The sequence below is a fragment of the Lutra lutra genome, chromosome 14 (assembly GCF_902655055.1).
Source record: "Lutra lutra chromosome 14, mLutLut1.2, whole genome shotgun sequence".
NCBI classification, from domain to species: domain Eukaryota; kingdom Metazoa; phylum Chordata; class Mammalia; order Carnivora; family Mustelidae; genus Lutra; species Lutra lutra.
Window position 1 is genome coordinate 19,358,643 of NC_062291.1, and position 19,908 is coordinate 19,378,550.

The following is a 19,908-nucleotide window of genomic DNA, read 5'->3' on the forward strand; positions in this document are numbered from 1 at the left end:
TATACTGACATAATATGTAAGTGAAGTTGCTTTATATTGACTCATTTTTCTTTTTTTTTTTTTTAAAGATTTTATTTATTTATTTGACAGAGAGAAGTCACAAGTAAGCAGAGAGGCAGGCAGAGAGAGAGGAGGAAGCAGGCTCCCTGCTGAGCAGAAAGCCAGATGTGGGGCTCGAACCCAGGACCTGGGATCATGACCTGAGCCGAAGGCAGCGGCTTAACCCACTGAAGCCACCCAGGCGCCCCTTGACTCATTTTTCTTATTGAAACATTTTCATTGTATGAAGCACTTATTCAAGAGTGTTAACACACATACATTGTACTACGTAAAGCAAACTCACAAGATGAGGATCACATTAATGATCACTAAACTGCAAATAAAAATGTATTGAACAATTATAGTATTTAGCTTTTAGAGTAACCCATGCATTTTCCATAGTAATTAATAGCTTATGTATTTTTAAAATCTTTTTTTAAGTAAACTCTGTGCCTAACATGGGCTGCAAACTCATGACCCCGAGATCAGGAATTGCATGCTCCACCGGCTAAGCCAGCCTGGCTCGCCTATTCTTGTTTTAACATCTCCTTTTTGGTGACTTCTATGCTATGTAGCTGTATGCTGAGTTTTATTGTAAATGGAATAAGTATATCATAATAGAGCTGGGATACACATATTGTATTTGTCCCTGAGTTGCTTTCTGTCATGTTCAAATATTTCAATATCTTTTACAATCCTGGGAAATGGGGGAGGAACACAGCAATGTTCTCCAGGTTAGCTGGGTTTATATCTTACCTACTTTATGCTTTGTCTCAATTGTTCCCAATGATAACTATAATTAGTCTTTATACTGTCTTTCATTAAAATTCTGTAGGATTTTATTACTTTCAAAAAGTCTTATTTTACTTTAAGTATGTTTTACATTTTCTGTTACATAAGAGAGAAATAAAACTACTGGCGAAGAAATAACACCTTTTCTTCTTTTCTCTAGTGGGAGGTAGTAGAGTACATGCATGGCTGTGTTCACCTACAAACACAGTGCAAAGTGCCTCGTTTACAATCAGGATAAGGCAGTGCTGTGCTGACCATCTGTCATGGGAACTGTATTCATCCCCCTGGGCAAACTAAGGTGCCAGGTATATTGCATTCACTCACCCTGAGTAATTAAGGCTTTACTGATAACCTTTATAACCTTCAGATTAGAGATTTCTACTTGATAAGTTAAATCATTTTCCAAGCGTTTGTTCATTTATCAAAAGGATTTATACATTTCACAGAGGGGATTCAAGCTAAGCTGAGTTGTATAGGAATCACCAGTAACTCAGAGAGAAGATTTTAAACTTATTTTTCCAAACCTCTCTTTCATGAAATAAATACAGCTCGGTATACCAAACAAATGCAAATGGCAAGCAACTCGCTCATGTGAAGCGGAGTGGCCCGGTGCTCACCTGTCCACAGCTCCCAAGCACCGTGATTTCCTCTTAGATCCACGGCACTGTGGGAACAACACTGTTTTATTAGAGTATTGTGGGTTTCAAAGGCAACCTGTCCACTCAAAACCCTCTCCTCTGAGCTCTAATCCATACCTCCAGGTGGAGGTTTGCTAGTATGTATCAGTCAAGCCCCCACTGCCCATGGATTGCACTGTGGATGGACAACAGGTTCCAGTGGGAGCTGTCAGCCTGTGGGTCAGAAATCAGCAAGCCTCTCTCGCGGGAGTGTGGTGCCTGTGACAGAGAACATGATGCTCACACATACTGGGCACAGCAAAGCCATACGGCTTCAGGAACAGGGTTACTGGGCCACAGGGGAGTGGTGGGTGCTGGCGGGAAACTGGACAAAGAATCCAAGAGAAGAGGAGGGAAATACTGCCCTGGAATGACAGAAATCACCAACGGGCCCCTGCCTCGATGCTGGACGCTCTGAGGTCTCTGTCCGGCTACTCCCTGTCCTGGATTCCACACTGTCCACGTCCAAGCCACACACAGGGTATGTTTACATGATCGACTGCAGCAAAGTTTGTGAACCAACAGCTCCGACCAGAGCAAAAGCTAAAGTGCCATGGGTGTGTCATTTATTAACTATTTGGGGAAGAATAAAGTGAAAAACACTAAGAGCTTCTCAGAGTAGGCTCTGAGATACATATAAAATGAGATAGAAACTTTCACTAAGAGCTCTGCTGCTTTAAAAATGAAGCAGTTAGATTTCTAAACCAATTTGATCTATTCTGCTACAATACACCATGCCCAAAACATTTCAGGTTGTGCAGTTAAATGATTGCTGTTTGACAAGGATTCAATCTGAAAGTTTGTTTTGAAGTCTTCCTCTTGAAGAGGAAACATGCTTCGCATTTCATCGTAAAATTGTGAGCGTTCTTCTCTTCTCTCTGTTAAGCTCAGTATTCTTCAACACATGAATTAGAGCAACTCAGCATTTCTTTCTAAACGATATCTGTCCCAGGGGTCTCACTTGCTCTGATCTCAGAGGGTCACTTCACTGGAGAAGGTACACGAAGGTAAAGTGGGATGGAGATTCATTCTACTGCACTGTCATGCTGGAGTCTATGATAAATCCAGCAAGAGTCCTATGGCCCAACTTGGAATTAATTATGAATTTTCTAGATACATAAATAAGAGTGGAATGAAATTACTGTATAATTCTAGTTATGGCCATGAAAATAAATAACATGGCAATAAAAATAATTTAATGCTAAAACATTTACAGAGTCATAAATCAGATATTCTGTTCAATAAAGTATGATTTTTGATTATAAGAACTATAAATTAATATTTAGAGGTAACAGTTCCTTAAAAATAAACAACTGGTGATAGAAAAAAACAATAGATATTTGAAAAATAAAATGAAATAGAATGGTTCAAAGTCTATACTATACATTAAACATTAGAAATTATGTTAAAATGATTATTATTAGAATTTACACATTAAAATTAACACATAAATCACCTTCAGAAGTTACTTTTTAAAAAGAATCCCAGAAAAATCATTAATTTTTTGATCTAGAGAATCAATATTATGTGACATCTTTATTCCAAATGCATTTTCAAGAGTAATATGCTTTTAATAGCCATAACACTATTTAAATATTAAGCATAAAAGGCTTTGTGATAATGTAGTTTGAACACAAAAAATATACTAAAGATACAATTTTTCTGGATTTTAAACTTATGTGTGCATAAACTATGTTCTCAGATTTTTAATATGTTCAGCTAGCCTGTGGCAATAATGAGACACCAGCACTTCTCTGGTATATAAGGTATATATCCATTGTTTCCTGTTATTTAGTGAGTAATCTTTTTCTTCTCTGAATAAACACAAATTCTATAAAATAGTACATATAAAACAATATGTATGTATATGTATACTCATATGATAATATATGTATGAAACAGAATTTGTCCACTTGTAAAATAGAAAGATATGTGTGTGTATGTATATATGTGTACCAGGATGTGTGAGAATATTTCTGTTAGACAATTATCAGTCATCAGATGTTAGAAAATGGACATATCTGCTTCCAGAGCTGTATCTTTTGATGTTCCTATGGCCCATTAAGGGGGGGAAACAACTATACCACAAAGAACCTCAGAATCCAAGAAAGTATGCATAGGTTTGGAATCTGAGAACACAGAGGATGACTGGGGCACAGATTTGGATGAGAGTTTGTCGGTATGAGAGCACTCTCCATTTCACTCTTGATATGATACCAATGCAGCTTGGACTCCTGGAATCAAGAAGAGGATGGCCCACAATAACTGAGATTCAAGTGTCAGTGTGAGCTTGGAGGATGGTAGAAAAGGGACACAAGAGAGAGAAATGTAATTCCAGGAAGTCCCATGAAATGACTGAGTTCTTCTTGAGCACTCCTCCCAGTGCTGTGAGGAATGCGCAGGGACCATTGCACCAGCAAGTCATGGGTTACATCTTGTCTCTGAACCAGGCCTAACAGGGAGGAGATGCTAGGCAAGGTAAACTGACCAGTACACATGGGGATGATAAAATCCTCACACAGCTGAGGCCGGGTAACAGTACTTACACTGCAGGAGCAAGGTGGGCACAATTTTATAATGCATGGCTAGGTCAGAGAGGTGTCTAAAGAAGGCTGACTGGTACAGTTACAGAAACAACTGATAGGATTTGACAAGTCTAGTGACCGAATAGACAGACAACCAGCAAGATTATAGCCTGATCTCTATAACCAAAGGAAATCAAGCATGAACAATCAGGAGGTTAAGGGGAATTGCTTCAATAAAAATAAATAAATAAATAAAAATCACACTCTTGCCTACTTTCTGGACAGGAGACAGTTTATAGATCTGAGTTCCTTTTTCGAAAGGTCCTGTAACACTATGAAGTAGAGATGGTAATGATGCCCCAGTCTTTCATCAAAGGGACTGGTCATTTACACAGCTGAATATTTAATAAAGAAAGGACAGACAACCATATGTCCAAAACTGTTGGAGCAAAGATCTGAGTTGACAATGACTCAGGAGCCCATAGAGTTGTTACAGCTCCAGGTAACAGTTGTGCCCTGCCCCAGACCTGGTTCCCTGGGGGTCCACCGAGCCCATGAACTTTTATAATCTTGGCCCAGAACAATATGCTCCTGTGACATAACAAATGTCAAAAGAATCTGGACCAGCTGGACATCTAGCAGGACATGCCACTGATTCACTAGACTGACACCATCATGCTAACCAGATCTGATGTCTACCAAATTTGAGGCCTTGAAGGGACACACATGTTCTAGAAGGTGAAAGATAATCACTATGTAGATATTAGGAACCCCAAAATCATTTCAATTTTAGGAGTCCAATGTTCCAAAGTATGAAATCATTGAATTTTTCACCTCCAAACACTAAAAAGGAAGCACAAGCTTCAGATTCTGGAAGATGGATACTCCTCTCTTGAGAATACTACTCTGACCCACATATGGGGAAACAACAAAAGCCAACAGTGCTGAGTGAGGCTCAGAGTAGGAACAGTTTATAGGAGTTGTCTTAGGGTATAGTACAAATAGCCCTGACACTAAGGTCATATGGTACATTAGATCCTATGATATCTGAGGTTATTAGTGGTATGAGTGGTGGAAAATGACACCGTGTGGAGCTCATGGTAAGTCCCAACAGATGAATCACAATATGGACCCACAGGAGTCTGAGGCCAGGACAGGTCATCTTCAATAGGAAACTGCATTTTTGGATAAACAGCTTCTGTCACACTGATAGGCCATGGTAGAGATGAAGCACGTGAACCTAGGAAACCACGTAACCATGAGACACAAAGTCCCCTCAGAAATAGAACTGCCCACTGGGAGCTGGATTCTCTCTGACTCTCCAAGTCATACATACAAAGGAATAATGGTACATAGAGGTGACTTTTCTGGAAACCAGAAGGTAAGAGAACATCTTCAAAGTGCTAAAAGAAAAACACTGTCAACACAGGGTTCTATACTCTGAAAATATACTTCAAAACGAAGGTGAGGTCAAATAATTTTCAGACAGGCAGAGGTTAGGAGGCTTTACACACAGGTCCATGTTACAAGAAAAGAGTCTCCCATTTCGTCCCATCCACCGAGGGATGGGAAGGCGCCAAATGCTCACATCATGCACCACCACAGCATCAGCACCCCTTCACCTGTCACTCATAGCCTCATGAGAGAACCCTCATAACAGGCTGGTTTACAGGGGGAAGTGGGCAATGGTTCACGTGTTATTTTTACAGTGCTGTCCTAACAAATTAAACCAAACCTAGGGACTTTCATTTCTGGAGGCCAGAAGCCTAAAACGATTAAGTGAGCTGAAATCAAGGTGTCAGCAGGGCGATGTTTCCTTCTGGATGTGTTAGGGTAGACTCCATCTCCTTCCTTTTCCTGATGTCTAGAACCTGGCCACTTTCCTGGCTCTTTGCTTCCTTTCCTCCATCGTCCAAGTCATCAACAGTGGGCCATGTCCCCCTTTCCATGCTGCCATCCTCTGGTTTTGCACCCTTCTCCCACTTTAAGGATGCTTGTGATTATATTAGGGAACCTGTTTTAAGAGCAATCAACAGCAACCTTAATGCCACATTCCCATGTAAGGTAACATTTTCACAAGGTGCAAGGATTAGGAAGAGAACAACGCTGGGGGTGGGCGTTATTCCACTGACTGCATTTCAAAAGGGACCAGACTCACTGTGTGTTTGCAAGCTTAAAACAGACAGCAGCTACACTAGAGCCCATTCCAAAAGTAGTCCTAGTAGACACTCGTGAAACCTAACTCGATCTGCATGATCCTCAATGACACCCAAACTGTTCAATCAAGAAGCCCAGGAGGAGAAAACCCTCCCTCTGTGCTGAGTTTGGGTTGTGCTCTTTGTGCAGAAGAATGGGATTGGCATTAGCATACACCAATGGACTTTAGCACAGTGACAAAGAGCTTTACTGGTTTGTCAGGGGATTAAGGGAGCGAGCTTATGAGACAGGATATAAGAAGTATGGAGTATACTTATAAGTAAACGAATGTCCTACATAGCCAATAAAGAATTCTTAGTATTGTATATAATCTCCACAATATTAAAAAAATAGAGGAAAAGTGACTCTTGTAATTAGTCCACCTAGTTACATCACACAAGATGCAGAAACGTAACATCTGTTATTGCAAGGACAGATTACATGAGTCCAGGAGCATGACCCGAGCCTGGTCAGGCAACACTACCAGGGAATGTCTAACTTGCCAGAAGCAGGGATTAATGCTGAGTTTCCAATCACGCTCCATCACTGAGAAGACCAGCATGTCCACTCAGTAGCAAACTGAGTATAAAGGATTCCTCTTCTGGAAGACACAGCTGTTAGTTTTAACAGTGATCTCCACATACTGCAAGTATAGATTTGCATTTCATGTTCAGTTCCCCTACTAGAAGGATTACGGTGTGACTGATCAAATGGCACAAAGTCTCCTACGATATCATTTTAGACCAAGGCAACCCCTCTTGCATCAAAAGAATGTGGATATGTGCATCTGACTTTCTATAAGCTGGAATGGCCTGCTGAAGTGTCAAACGAGGGGTGATGATTTTCTCGAATTTTCAAGCAAAGGCATTTAGATTATGTCCCCATAAGAAGAATGTGTCATCAGTCTGGAAACCATGAAATGGAAACATGATTGGTGCTACTCATCAAAGTCCTGTGACTGACTTCAGGAGCTCATGCTTCCCACCCTCCCATCTGCAGGCTCCATGGGCTTTGACACCCAAACTTCCAAACTGGTGAGGTCAAGAGTTTCCTTAAAAACATAATGAAAGTGCCAATGAACCACAGGCTATGGGGGCTTCCGGGACACTGGAATCCTTGCACCAAGACCCTGGCCATGGGCAGGCAGTGGGGAGAAATGCATTTGGCACTCAGTCCTCCTTTGGGTGCCTCTTGGTTATACCTTTGCCTGTTTCTGATGGTAAACAAGAAAATGATTCCATAGAAAATGCCCCTCCTGATATATTCCACCTCAAAGGGAGGCTCTCAAAAGATCTTCACTGTGACTATCTATCAATCATGATGAGAAGTAATTAATATTATGCCTATTATTAGAACAAACAGATAAATTTACCATACACCCAGCTTAGTAATTATCTCATAAATTAAAAAAAACTCAGATAAATGTAATGAATATTTGAGAATGTCTTCAATATGATATTTAAAAGAAATTGTAATAAGACATTCCTTGAGAATATGCAAGAAAAGCATATCAGTCAGAAGAAAAATGGAACTTAAAGCATCAATGCCTTCTTTAGCAGGATAAAACATTCTTCATATTTTCTAGGGACCCTTCTAACATACTCTATTTTCCTGACTGAATGATCTCAGAGCCACTGAGATGCCATGCCTATTGGTTTCAATCTCTTTCTTTTTCTGTGAAGGTCATTATAGGAAATTGCCTTAAATACAGTGCATATAAAATTTACTCCTTGCCTGATTTTCAACATTTTCCTAAATTTTTATCATAATCACATTACTCAACAAAAGTTAGTAGGCCAATGGATAGGAGTAAAGTCTTGATATCAACATGTCCTTCCCCTTTCCATATACTATCCAGACACTACTCAAGCAATTATAGAAAAATGAACTTGTGAGCTGCCTCCAATCATGCCATCCACACCCCACCTTCCACCCACCAAAAACAAACGAAATACTGTTCTTCTCCCACAGTTGTGTCTCAGTAAATGGCAATACTGTTTTCTCAGCTGTTCAGCAAAAAACTCAGACAAGGCAATAATATCTTGGAGCGATTCTGTGAGTGATACTGTCACTTTTCTTCTCAAATCTCTACAGTGGATTTCCACATCACTTAGAGCAAAATCCAAGCTTCCCATCATGGCCGAAGGGACCCAACAACCTGGCTCTTGGCTGTCCTTGATCCTCCTCTCCTTTAGCCGCACTGGCTAACTGGTCGCCCCTCAGACACATGGAGAATTTGCCCATCATAGAGATTTTGGGTCTGCTTTATTCTCTGCCTGGAACATCAGCTCCAGATAAGCTGTCCTTACGTGTTCATTTGGCTACTGTCTCCCTTCACAAAAGGGGAAGCTCCAAGCAGACTGGGACTTCGTTTTCTTCACAGCTGTATTCCTTTTGACTCCCTAGTATCTAGCAGGTACGAAATCCATATTTGATGAATGAAGCTCCAGCTCCCTTTTACTTCTGTTTGTGACATTTTGTTACTTGCCAGCATTGCACAAGCCACCCTCGCTGAGCATACTACTGAAATAAACCTCCTATATCTGGTGAGGCCATTTCCACCTGCACCCCCTGTAGTCCACACATCACACTAATGTCAGTGCCATGATTTGAAAATATAATTCTAACCCTCTGTTTTTCAAGCCTTTCAACTGCATTCTACTGATCCTAATCCCAAATTTAATAGACATCTACAAACCTTGACAGAGAAGACTGTAGCCTCTTCTTACTATTGATCTCTTCTCCAGCCATACTCCTTTGTCTTATGTACCTTTAAATATTTTGTCCTCTGTCTTCTTTAACCTATGTACTTTCTGTATATAAATACTACCTCTGTACAAGTATCTTTAGTATCTTTTCTGATTCTACATCCACTAAATCATGTCAGCTTCTTTTGTTATATGTCCCATCATCCTGCATTTCCCTTCCTAATTTATCAAAATTATTTGTAGCTTTTCTCTGCATGAGAGTAGTAGCCTTGCAGATTCACAGGAAGACTTGTCCAGGCTCCTCCTGGTGCAGGACCAGGTCTGTCTGAAGTTAGCTGTTTCCTTCCCAGGGCTTTCGCATCAAGCATCAGCTCCCTTCCCAGATGCCATTGATCAAGGAAGAGTGAGAGCCCACTTCTTTACAGAGAAAGGAAGACCCTGTCACCCTGTCATGCCTCATGGGGGACTTGGCAACACTTCATAAAAAGAATTCTGTAGCTCTTATGAACACTACATAAGGTTGTCTTAAGATCAAGAGGTGCTACATTGGATCTAAGATGAACTACGTGGCTAGAAAGGCGTTATGAAATAAAACAAATTTTAAAAAGTTCCTTTTCTGTGATCCTTTTCTAAGGCTACTAGATAACCCTCTCAATAAGGCATGCTCCTAGCCAGCAAAATGTAAGTCCTCTGTTAGGTACAAACAGAAACCACCAGTCCTGGGACCAATGTGGCAAATCTGCTTACTGGATGATACCCCCTCTCCTAGTCAAGCAGTAGCTCGAACCCTTTTACAAATGTGCCGTCGTTAGCTTTGCAAGTAAGTCTACTGTTCAGTTAGTACACAACCTGCAAATGACCTTCAGGGAAGACTCTCCAGTAAGAGACAGTCTATGGTGTTCAAAGCACTGACTGAGAACTGGAGAAACTCTAGGACTACCAACAATGAGTGACAGTGTTGACAGGTACAGTGCAAGAATCTTGTCCCAGCCTTCAAGGTCCAGGGAAGCAGTGGTTGACTGAAGGGGAAAGTTGAGCAACTGTGAACGCTACCAGGTGTATTTATTTCCAATTTTTAAAAGATTTTATTTATTTATTAGAGAGAGAGAGAGACAGCATCAGCAGGGGGCGGGGAGCAGCAGACAAAGGAGGAGAAGCAGGCTCCCCATTGAGCAAGGAGCCCAACACGGGGCTCCATCCCAGGACCCTGGGATCATGACTTGAGCCAAAGGCAGATGCTTCACTGACTGAGGCCCCCAGGCACCCCACTACCAGGTGTATTTAAACAAAGACCATGAGATAGCTGCAGAGAGATGCAGAAACAGAGGAACATCACTGACTTCAGGATTCACCCATGATGTTCCACGTCCATGCTTTTTTCACAGGATAGATGATATAAGGAAAATTCAAGTGCAGATTTCAGTGATGCTCCTCAGATATCGATAACTTCATCGAATCACATTATGCATTCAGTGAAGGAATTCTGGAGCATCTGGAGAGAAGTTGTTTTCAAAGTCAACCACAGAAGCTGTAATTTTACATATTTCAGTTGTTAAAATAAAAGTTAATGAGGAGATCTGAGCACTTACTAGGCATCAGAGACAATGACAGCTTGATTGATTCTGAGATTATTTCTTCTGCTACTGACACATCATCGTATCTGGAATTTGGGGAGTACTCTCCCAGCCCGCATGAATTGACCCTGACATTCAAGAGCCACAGATATGCCCAGTCCTGCCCCTGCTTTCATTTCAGCATAATAAAATGTATACCCTCTCTGCTGTGGTACATGTGACCATGTGACCTGAGGTTCTCTCTTCTTATTCAAAACATCGGACTTTGCACCAAGGAAGATTTTGGCTTTAAAAAAGGAAAAAAAATTCAATGAAATCCATTATTCATATTGTCACAACTCTACTTCTTCTGTTTTGTCTTTGCATCCTTTTCCCCCTCTGTTTTCTATGCACCCATCTTTCTCTCTGTCTCATCTGATTGGTTCACAGAGAACCCTAGTGATCCCTGGTCTAAGCCTGAATGCACTGCTACTTACTTGTGAGATGTCTGCCATGTGAAATGCCTGCACCCTTGTCCCTGTCATGACGACATTAGACTAGGGCTGCCAGTGTCTGGGCCTGATATGATTCCGCCATAAAACAGATCCATCCAATGTGTCTACATGTAAAATGGAACATAACAGCTAAAGGTCTGAGTTTGATTAAATAATTATTAAAATAAAGGTGACAACGTACTTTAGGAGACTTGGTACTGTGCATGGTACATAATGTTCTATCTCAACAATGCCCTGAGTCCTTCAAACACTTGAAGACAGTAACCTTTACCAAGATTTTTAAAATTATAATCAACATAAAATAATCTAATTTACAAAGAATAAAGGATACTTAGTGAAAGGTAACTTGCAAACTGAAGGAGGTTCTAAAAAGCAAGGCCAAAAATTAGCACAGCCCTGGGTCTCTTAGGCAGGATGAACTTCAACAAAGACTCTTGGCACATCTCAGGTTCAGTGGGACCATCTGAGCATCTCTGAAAGAATAAATGTCCATATCCCATCCCCAGACATTCCTGCATATTTTCTCACTCTACCCCTGATGTCTGTGCTCAAGAATCAATTTCCAGAAGAGAGAATGGGACTGACTCCTGGCACCGTTCAGTCTAACCGTGTCCTTTCTGCTGTGTCCATGACTGACTGGGGAGCGTGGGGTCTTCCACTAGAAGCAGATTCCTGCATTTTCTCTGGAAATTCCTTTGTGAATTTTGATGATCTATTGTTGGATGGATATAGATTGAGAGCTGTTACGTCTTCTTAAAGAATTACACCCTTCGTTATTACATAATCCTCCCTGTTACACCTGATACATTTCCTTGCTGTGAGGTTTGATTTTTCTGAAATTAATATATTTGCTTCAGCTTTCTTATATCTATCACTGTGGCACACCTGGCTATAAGCTAAATCTGAAGCTTGTCCCCCTGGGGCTCCTGGAGATTGATCAATGCCAGCCCGGGAGCCCTGGCCTGGCACACAGACAGAGTCGCTTCTGGTGGGCTTGGCCCTCCCTTGGCCTCTTCTCGGCTCAGCTCCCTGGGCTCGGACTCTTTGCATGGCCCCTTATCTCTAAGTCTCCTGGGTGCACTCTGCTCTCCAATGGCTCTAAGGAGAATTGGTGAAGTTTGTCCAGCTGTCCCCAGCTGTGAGGGGGGAGTGCCCAAGGAAATCCGTCCTTGACTATGAACACCCAAGGAAGACTCCATCGTCATAGTGTGTTCGCCACACAGAGAAATGATGAATTCTCTGCTCAAATATGCATGTTTATTGCATTTTATCCACTGGACATATGCTGGAGAAATTTATTTGGAAAACATTTCCCCCTCCATGTACACAGGATGACATAAATTCTCAGTGGAGGGAAATAAACTCAGATTATAAACATGACTATGCTGGATCCACGCAAGAACAGGTTAGTACTAACCTGTTCCTGCCTTTCCAATAATGTTCTTCAAGAAAAGAAATAGAACAAAAAAGAAAAGAAGGAAGCTTTCCCAGAGTCAGAAATAATTTTACACACTTCAGTATGATTTGGAGCCATGATAAAGAATGAAATGAGGCTGTGGTTTCTTTGCAGGGAAAAAAGAACCTTCCTTCCTTCCAATCGCACATAGAAATGATAAGGTGGAAACACACAGTTGCTGTGCAAGGAACATGGAGCAAAGACAGGTTAAGTCACAGAAAGGACAGCACTTTGCCAGTGGGAAGAAACCACCAGAGGTAAAGCTACAGGGTGCTCGTGGCCTGGACCACAGACAGCCAGCACATGGAGGATGCTGGGGTCATGCCCCCAGCCCCCAAATGAGCAAACCCACAAAATTTTAGTGTCATTTCCAAAATTAAACGAATGCACAAGTCGGTATGAAGAAATGGTTAGCATTTCACTTGAGGACAGGATGAGGGTTGATCTGCTACAATATACTGTCTCACCTGAATTGGCACAGTAACCCCCAACCAGGTCTCCCTGTTCCCCCAAAGAGAGGAAATGCTGCAGACATCACGAGCACCACACATCTCAGTCGGCTTCCTTCCTAGACCCATCGATGTTCCGTTTTGTTTGTTCATGGTCTTGGGAGACTCTGAGATCCCAGAAGGAATGAAGTTCCTCTTGGCTCTGCCATCCAGAGATCTCTCCCAGACCCAGAGCCTTGTGGGCCTGTCCCCAGACCCTCAGTTACCTCCTTCCTCCTCCTACTACTCTGACTGCCACCTGAGTTCCACCTCCTAAACGCCGCTTACACAGCATCTACTGCCCGGCCCTCAGCCCGACTATACTCCAGGAAAACAGGCAGAACCTGACATTGCTCTGTTGTGGGTCACCGTCATCTAGCTGAGTCTAACACACAGTCTGGCACATGGTTTTCTCTCTCTCTCTCTCTCTCTAGATATAAACAAAACTAATCTCTCTCTTTCTATATATATTGAACTAATAAATCCAAGCAAAATAACAGATGTTTTAAGAATTACCGAAGACTCTCTAGTAATTCTGTTAAATGTGTGAACACACTGATAAATAGGTAAAAATTAACTTCATATACATGCTAATGCTACAGTCTTTTTAAAAACCTAACAGAATGACTTACAAGATCCTTTTAATAATTCAACTGGGATTTATAAGATTTGAATGAGGAAAAATCTATCACAGCAATCTGTGAATGCTTTGTCAGAAATAAAAGACAATCTTTAGAATTAGCAGAAATAAAGTAACAGTGACAACGTCAATTTGCAGAAAGATAAAAAGTGATTCTTCCTTAGATAAAAGGAGGATTATTAATAGTTGGCACAAAGAAATCAAAAAGTAGCCCAACCCTAGTTCAGACGGGACTGTCAAATATTATTGACACCAACATAAAAAAGAAAACAAAGGTTTTGCAAATGAGTTGCCACCCTTGATGTGAGTCTCTCAAGCCGTTCCATAGTCCAACTAGTTATTAATAAATCAAAGCCAGAAAAGATCAAATCCATCACTTTGTCTCCTTCTCCCCGCCCCTCCTGTAGGTGTCTGACAGCGTGTGATTTAGGACATAGACGTTGTGCTATGGGGCTTGACATGGTGAGCTTCATTTCATTTCATCTTTCTCGCAATCAGCTTAGATCTCCTGGATGAGAATTTCATCCCCAGGTGTTGTCAGAACATAAAGAATATCAGGGAAAGCAAATGCTATATCCTACAGTATACTTGCATTCTCTACGTACTTACAATTTAATCTTTTTCTATAACTATTCAAACATATGTATTTACAACAAAACTGAACCATGTCCTGCTATAATTTCTTAGGTTGCAAGAAGTTTTAGTCCTGACAGACAATGTCTAGTTTCCTGGGTATAGTCTAAATACAGAAATCAAATTTCATCAGAATTTAAGGGGTTTCAACTGACATAGCTATAATATTTTAATTTTTGTTTTAACACTTTGTCCGGTCAATGAATAAATCAATCGGATAAATCAGATTTATTAATCAATAGAAACTAGTAATTTCTATTTTTGCTTGAGTTCTCACTTGCTCAAAGCAATACAACTAATAAAGAGGTAGAATATTTCATGTAGTAGGGATTCAATCACTATTCCTTGTTTCTTAAGGCCATGATTTGTTTCTTCCTTTTTCTCATTTAAGGATTAATTTACTCCATGTATTAAGGTGGCCTAATCCTTGCGTAGGCCAAAGGACCTACCTAAAATCAACTCAACTCTTACCCCCTGATTATGTCAGTAGAATTATAGTTCTATACATGGATCTGTTGTTTACTTAATATTTATCAATTAGTGAATTTAACGTATTCATTATTTGAGAGCCAAATAGTCCAGGGGCTGTGGATACATGGTGAAAAGACTCTTCTAGAGACATTTCATTTCATCCCACCTTATTCTGAAAGGATTTAGGATGGCCTATGAATCATATACAGAACAAGATGTCACTAATTAAGCCTGCTGGTTAAGAAAGAAGAATACACAAAGAGATAGAATCGAAAGCAAGGATATGACAATTTCAGTGCCGTGGCAAACATGGTTATTTACCGATGGCTGGATCTGCTGCTGTGCCCTCTCAGTGGAGGCGAGGGGGGATGATGCCAAGGGAGGTGCGACAAGGCTGGTGGGACGAGGCCTAGGGGCACTGAGACCAAGGGGTAGAAGGCCAAGAGACTGGCGTTGGCCCACTGGACACAAATACATGCCTGTGAACTCTTACAGCTGGAGAATTTCAAACATGGTTCATGATTCTCCATCTCCCCTCTTATCTTGCAGGAATGACCAGGGAACACTTGCTAATTAATGGGGCCACAGAGTCAAAGCTGCTAGAATGTTAGGCTCAATCTGTACTTACATCAGAGAGTTTTCTGAACCCGTCTTATAGATTTTGTGGCAGGAGCAATAAACTTTTCTCCGTGTTGAACAACTGAAAATTTAGGGTTGTCTATTACTGCTAAATAACCTAGTGCATCTTGACAAATACAGATTATGTTTATGAAAAGATCTTAAACTTGACCCCAATACTGGTAGAGCTCATCACTGATGTAACCCACAGACTGTAGATAAAAAAGACTTAGCTCTCTGAAGATAAATATCTTATATTCTTCTAAGATCAGCAGAAATTTTCCCAAAGTTCATTTAAAAAGTGTATTATGTAATGCAGTAATTGAAAATAACTATAGTTACTAATATTTACTGCCTATTATATTCCACAAACTGTGCTAAGTGTTTCCTTTTGAGGATTATTTTATTTAATTCACATAACACTCCCATGAGGAATACACTACAATTACCATCCTTAGTTCACAGTCATTGAAAATGAGACCCAGAGAGGGTAAGGATTTTGCCCAAAGTCAGGCAGCTAGTCAGCAAGGACCGTGAAATTCAGAAAAAAAGTGACTTTCTTATCTTAAGGGAAATTTGGAAGAACAAATATCTAGGCTCCCTTTTTAATCAAGAAAAGTATAAAATCCAAAATGTGAATCTTTCTTAAAGCAGGAAATCAACTTTAATTAAGTTGAAACAACACATGACACTTGGTTGTTTAGGGTCTATATTATGAATCACTTCTCTGCTGATAGCAAAAGCTAAGAACAGAGAATATTTATAACCCAGGTTTCAATAATGAATCTACCTTCTGAGTAATCAGGGTAGACAAGGAAGTGAAGCTAAAACATAATTCTCCATATATATGGAATTATTTTAGGGTTTGGTCATCAATTTCAACATGCATGGGGGGCTCCCCACCCCCACCAATGAACAAGACTCTGACACCAGCTGGGTGCCCTCCAATCCTACAACTCAGCTCGGTCCTGCCAGTTTCTAGAGATGGAATTAGATTCCATGGGTCAAGGGTTCCGTCCTACAAGACTGCCTCCCATCCCCATCCCAGATGGCACCTTGTGATTCTGACCCACTGGCTGCAAACCAGAGGTTCTGAGGACCCTCTCCCACATTTCTTTAATCTGCTACAGAGGCTCACAGAACTCAGAGACACATTCACTCACTAGATCACTGGTTTGTCATAAAAAGGATACAACTCAGGAACAGCCAGATGGGGTGATGCATAGGCCAAGATGTAGGGAAAGGACATAGAGTTTCCATATGTTTGCTAACCAAGTTCTCCAAAACCAATCCTTTCAGCTTTCATGGAAGCTTCCTAACCCAGACCTGTTTGATTAAATCACTGGTGATTGATTCAGCCCCCGGCCCTCCTTGAAGATGGAGGTGGGATGACAGCCTCTGGCAACTCACCCCCATCTTTAGGTTACCCAAGGGCTTTCCAAAAGCCACTCCATCAATGTAACAGAAAAGAGCTTTATTATTTTCTTCCCTTGGTAAATTCCAAGAATTTTTGGAGCTCTGTGCCCAAGAAGGAGGGCACGAGGACCAAATACATACTTGTTATTAAAAAATCATAATATCACAGGAATATAGACTTCTTATTGCTATAGCTTTACTGAGATTGATCAGTACAACTGCAAGATAACAGTTTAAATCAAAACTTGAGAAGTACTTGGCACTGATGAGGGAGAAGAAGGCTAGATGAGGACAGGCAGAAGCTGACACCCCACAACCCACACCCCCACAGGATATATGTGACATTCCTCAGGCATTCCTGTCAGTCCTAAAGGAAAAACAAACAATTGTAGAGATCACAATCCTGCAAGATAGGAGTCTCCCTCAGTTTACAAATGTCTCAGCAATCTCCAAAACAAAGCATTTCTATCCATGGTCTAGCTTTCAGAAGGAAATGTAAATATAACCAAATGTCCTTATAACCTGCAGCCCATTGACAGATAATTGAATCTTGAATCGGCCAGAGTGTAAGGTTCTTCCAGGAAGCTCCCAATTATCTTGATGTTGACATTACTGCTACGAACACTGGGGTACATATGGCCCTTCTTTTCACCACATCTGTATATTTGTGTCCTTCAACAGACAAATGGATAAAGACGACATGGTCCATATATACAATGGAGTATTATACCTCCATCAGAAAGGATGAATACCCAACTTTTGTATCAACCTGGACAGAACTGGAGATTATGCTGAATGAAATACATCAAGCAGAGAGTCAATTATCATATGGTTTCACTTACTTTTGGAGCAAAGGAATAACATGGAGGACATTAGGAGAAGGAAAGGAAAAGTGAATTGGGGGAAATCATAAGGGGAGATGAACCATGAGAGACTGTGGACTCTGAGAAACAAACTGAGGGTGTTGGAGGGGAGGGGAGTAGGGGGAGGGGTGAGCCTGGTGGTGAGTATTAAGGAGGGCTTGTATTGCATGGAGCACTGGGTGTGGTGCATAAACAATGAATCTTGGAACACTAAAAAACAAACAAACAAACAAACCAAAAGACAACAAACAAACAAAACTATCTTGATGTTAAAGCCTTGCTAGGAGGAAAAACCTTAACTTGACAATGGCAAAGCTTCCGGTATCCTGTGGAGTCTTCTTAACCTACAAAAATCCTTTTGAAAACCTCCCTTTTCCTTACCTCCCCCAATTTCCAAGTCTATAATTAGTTACCCCTCATAACCCTGAGGCAGCAGCTCTTTCTGCCCAAGGGTCCTGTCTCCATGTTTTAATAAGCCACCATTTTGCACCAAAGATGTCTCAAGAATCCTTTCTTGGCCATCAGCTCTGAACCTCACCTATATCCCAAAGCCCCATCAGCATGAGATGTTTTCATGGGAAATAGACCCAGGTCGTGTTATTTTATTTTAGTGTGAATGACATCATACTGATAATTCCTTTACTTAATTTTCATTCATAAAGTTGCAAAAATGTTTTAACTTTGCTTCTGTTGGTAACTATTACTTGACTGCCAGTTTTTTGGAGAGTGGTTCTCTTTTGGGAAAGGTTTTTGAGATAGATTAATTTAGAAAATTATGAAAAAATTCAAGTGCTAGCAAAAGTTTCTAAATAAATAATGAAATTGTTGTATGTTACAAAAGTCAACAAGGATGTGAACACAGACCTTTTAGTTCGCAGAACATATGTTCTTAACAAGTGTTACCTGTATGTCTTAGAATTTCCGGGGGAGGGCACATAAGAATATCAAAATTAACAAAAAGCTTAAGTTATATACCATTTGTCTAGGCATCAAGGCAATCTCCAACAGATTCAAAAGAATGTCTCCAAATGTTTTGCTAAATAAAGGCTTCTGCTATATAGACTGTTGGGGAGGAAGAGTTTCCTGTCCCCTTCAAGGTCCTTCTAGCTGGACTAAGAATCAAATTGATTTGAGACAGATTAGCAGGAGAAAATAAAATTTAATAGCATAGATACAGGGAATCTACACAGACACAGAAGCTCTAAAGAAGTGAGACAGCGTGGTGCTTATATAAGCTAAGGAGTGGGGTGGGATCTGAAGAGGGGAGACAGACCATTAGCAGGAAGGTGGGAGGAGATCCTGCAGAGCAAGGATCTTATTACATAGATAAGCTTCTCAGGCAAAGAGAATTTTTGTGAATAGCTCTTTCTGGTATAAGCAGGCAGTTGACAAGGAGGTAAATAGACTTTTCAGTCTGCTGGATTTTGATTGCTTTAAATCAAAATAATGTTCATGCCCATCTAGGGGCTGCCTGCCCTTGGTCCCTATTAAACTCATGGTGTGGGCTTACTGACTGGCATGCTTTGCGTTTCCTCGTGGCCAATGGGAGGCATTATGAAAGAGCTACGTAGCCTAGGGATTGAGTGGCATTTGGCTTGTAGACCTTACTTCCTGTACTAGAATCAGATTCACATTAGCACAGAGATTTCAGTAAGTTTCCTTGGTCTTATTAACAAAATATTATTGCCACATGAATTTTCAACCTACCTGAATGTTTCCATATTTAGTGCTTGCTCTTTGGTGACTCAAAACCTACACTTTCCTTACACTGATCAGATTAAAGACACACTTAGAACCTTTAAATCCTCTATTAAACGTGAGTTACAGATCATGCGAACTTGCCTTAGCAGTAGGTAATCAGTGATTTGCCCTCCCATTTCCCCCGCTCCCCCGGCAAAGAACTCCTGCTCCAAAAGTCCTTTTACGGTAGCATGTGATTCTTGGGCATGAACAAGGAACTTGAAAGGTGAAACAAACATAAAGCTTTATAAAAACCTAAATCCAATTCCAGCACAAGGACCCAAAAGTACCAATTTTGAGAGGAATATTTAGCAGGAAATGCCTACCATCTGTCTTAGGCTGATTTTACATATTTAATTTTTCAACTTCTGTCACCAGCCTAACCCCAAGACCCGACCTTTCCTGACCTCCTGCATTTACTCACCTGACTTTGATCCAAAAATTTCTTAAGTTCTTCTCTCCAGTTTTATCTCCTAACTCAGGGAAAAGACCCCAGGGGCACAGCATCCCATGTTTTGAACTGCCCTACCCTCAGACAGCAGTGTCTGACAATAGAGAGCTGTGGCTCCCCAGTCCAC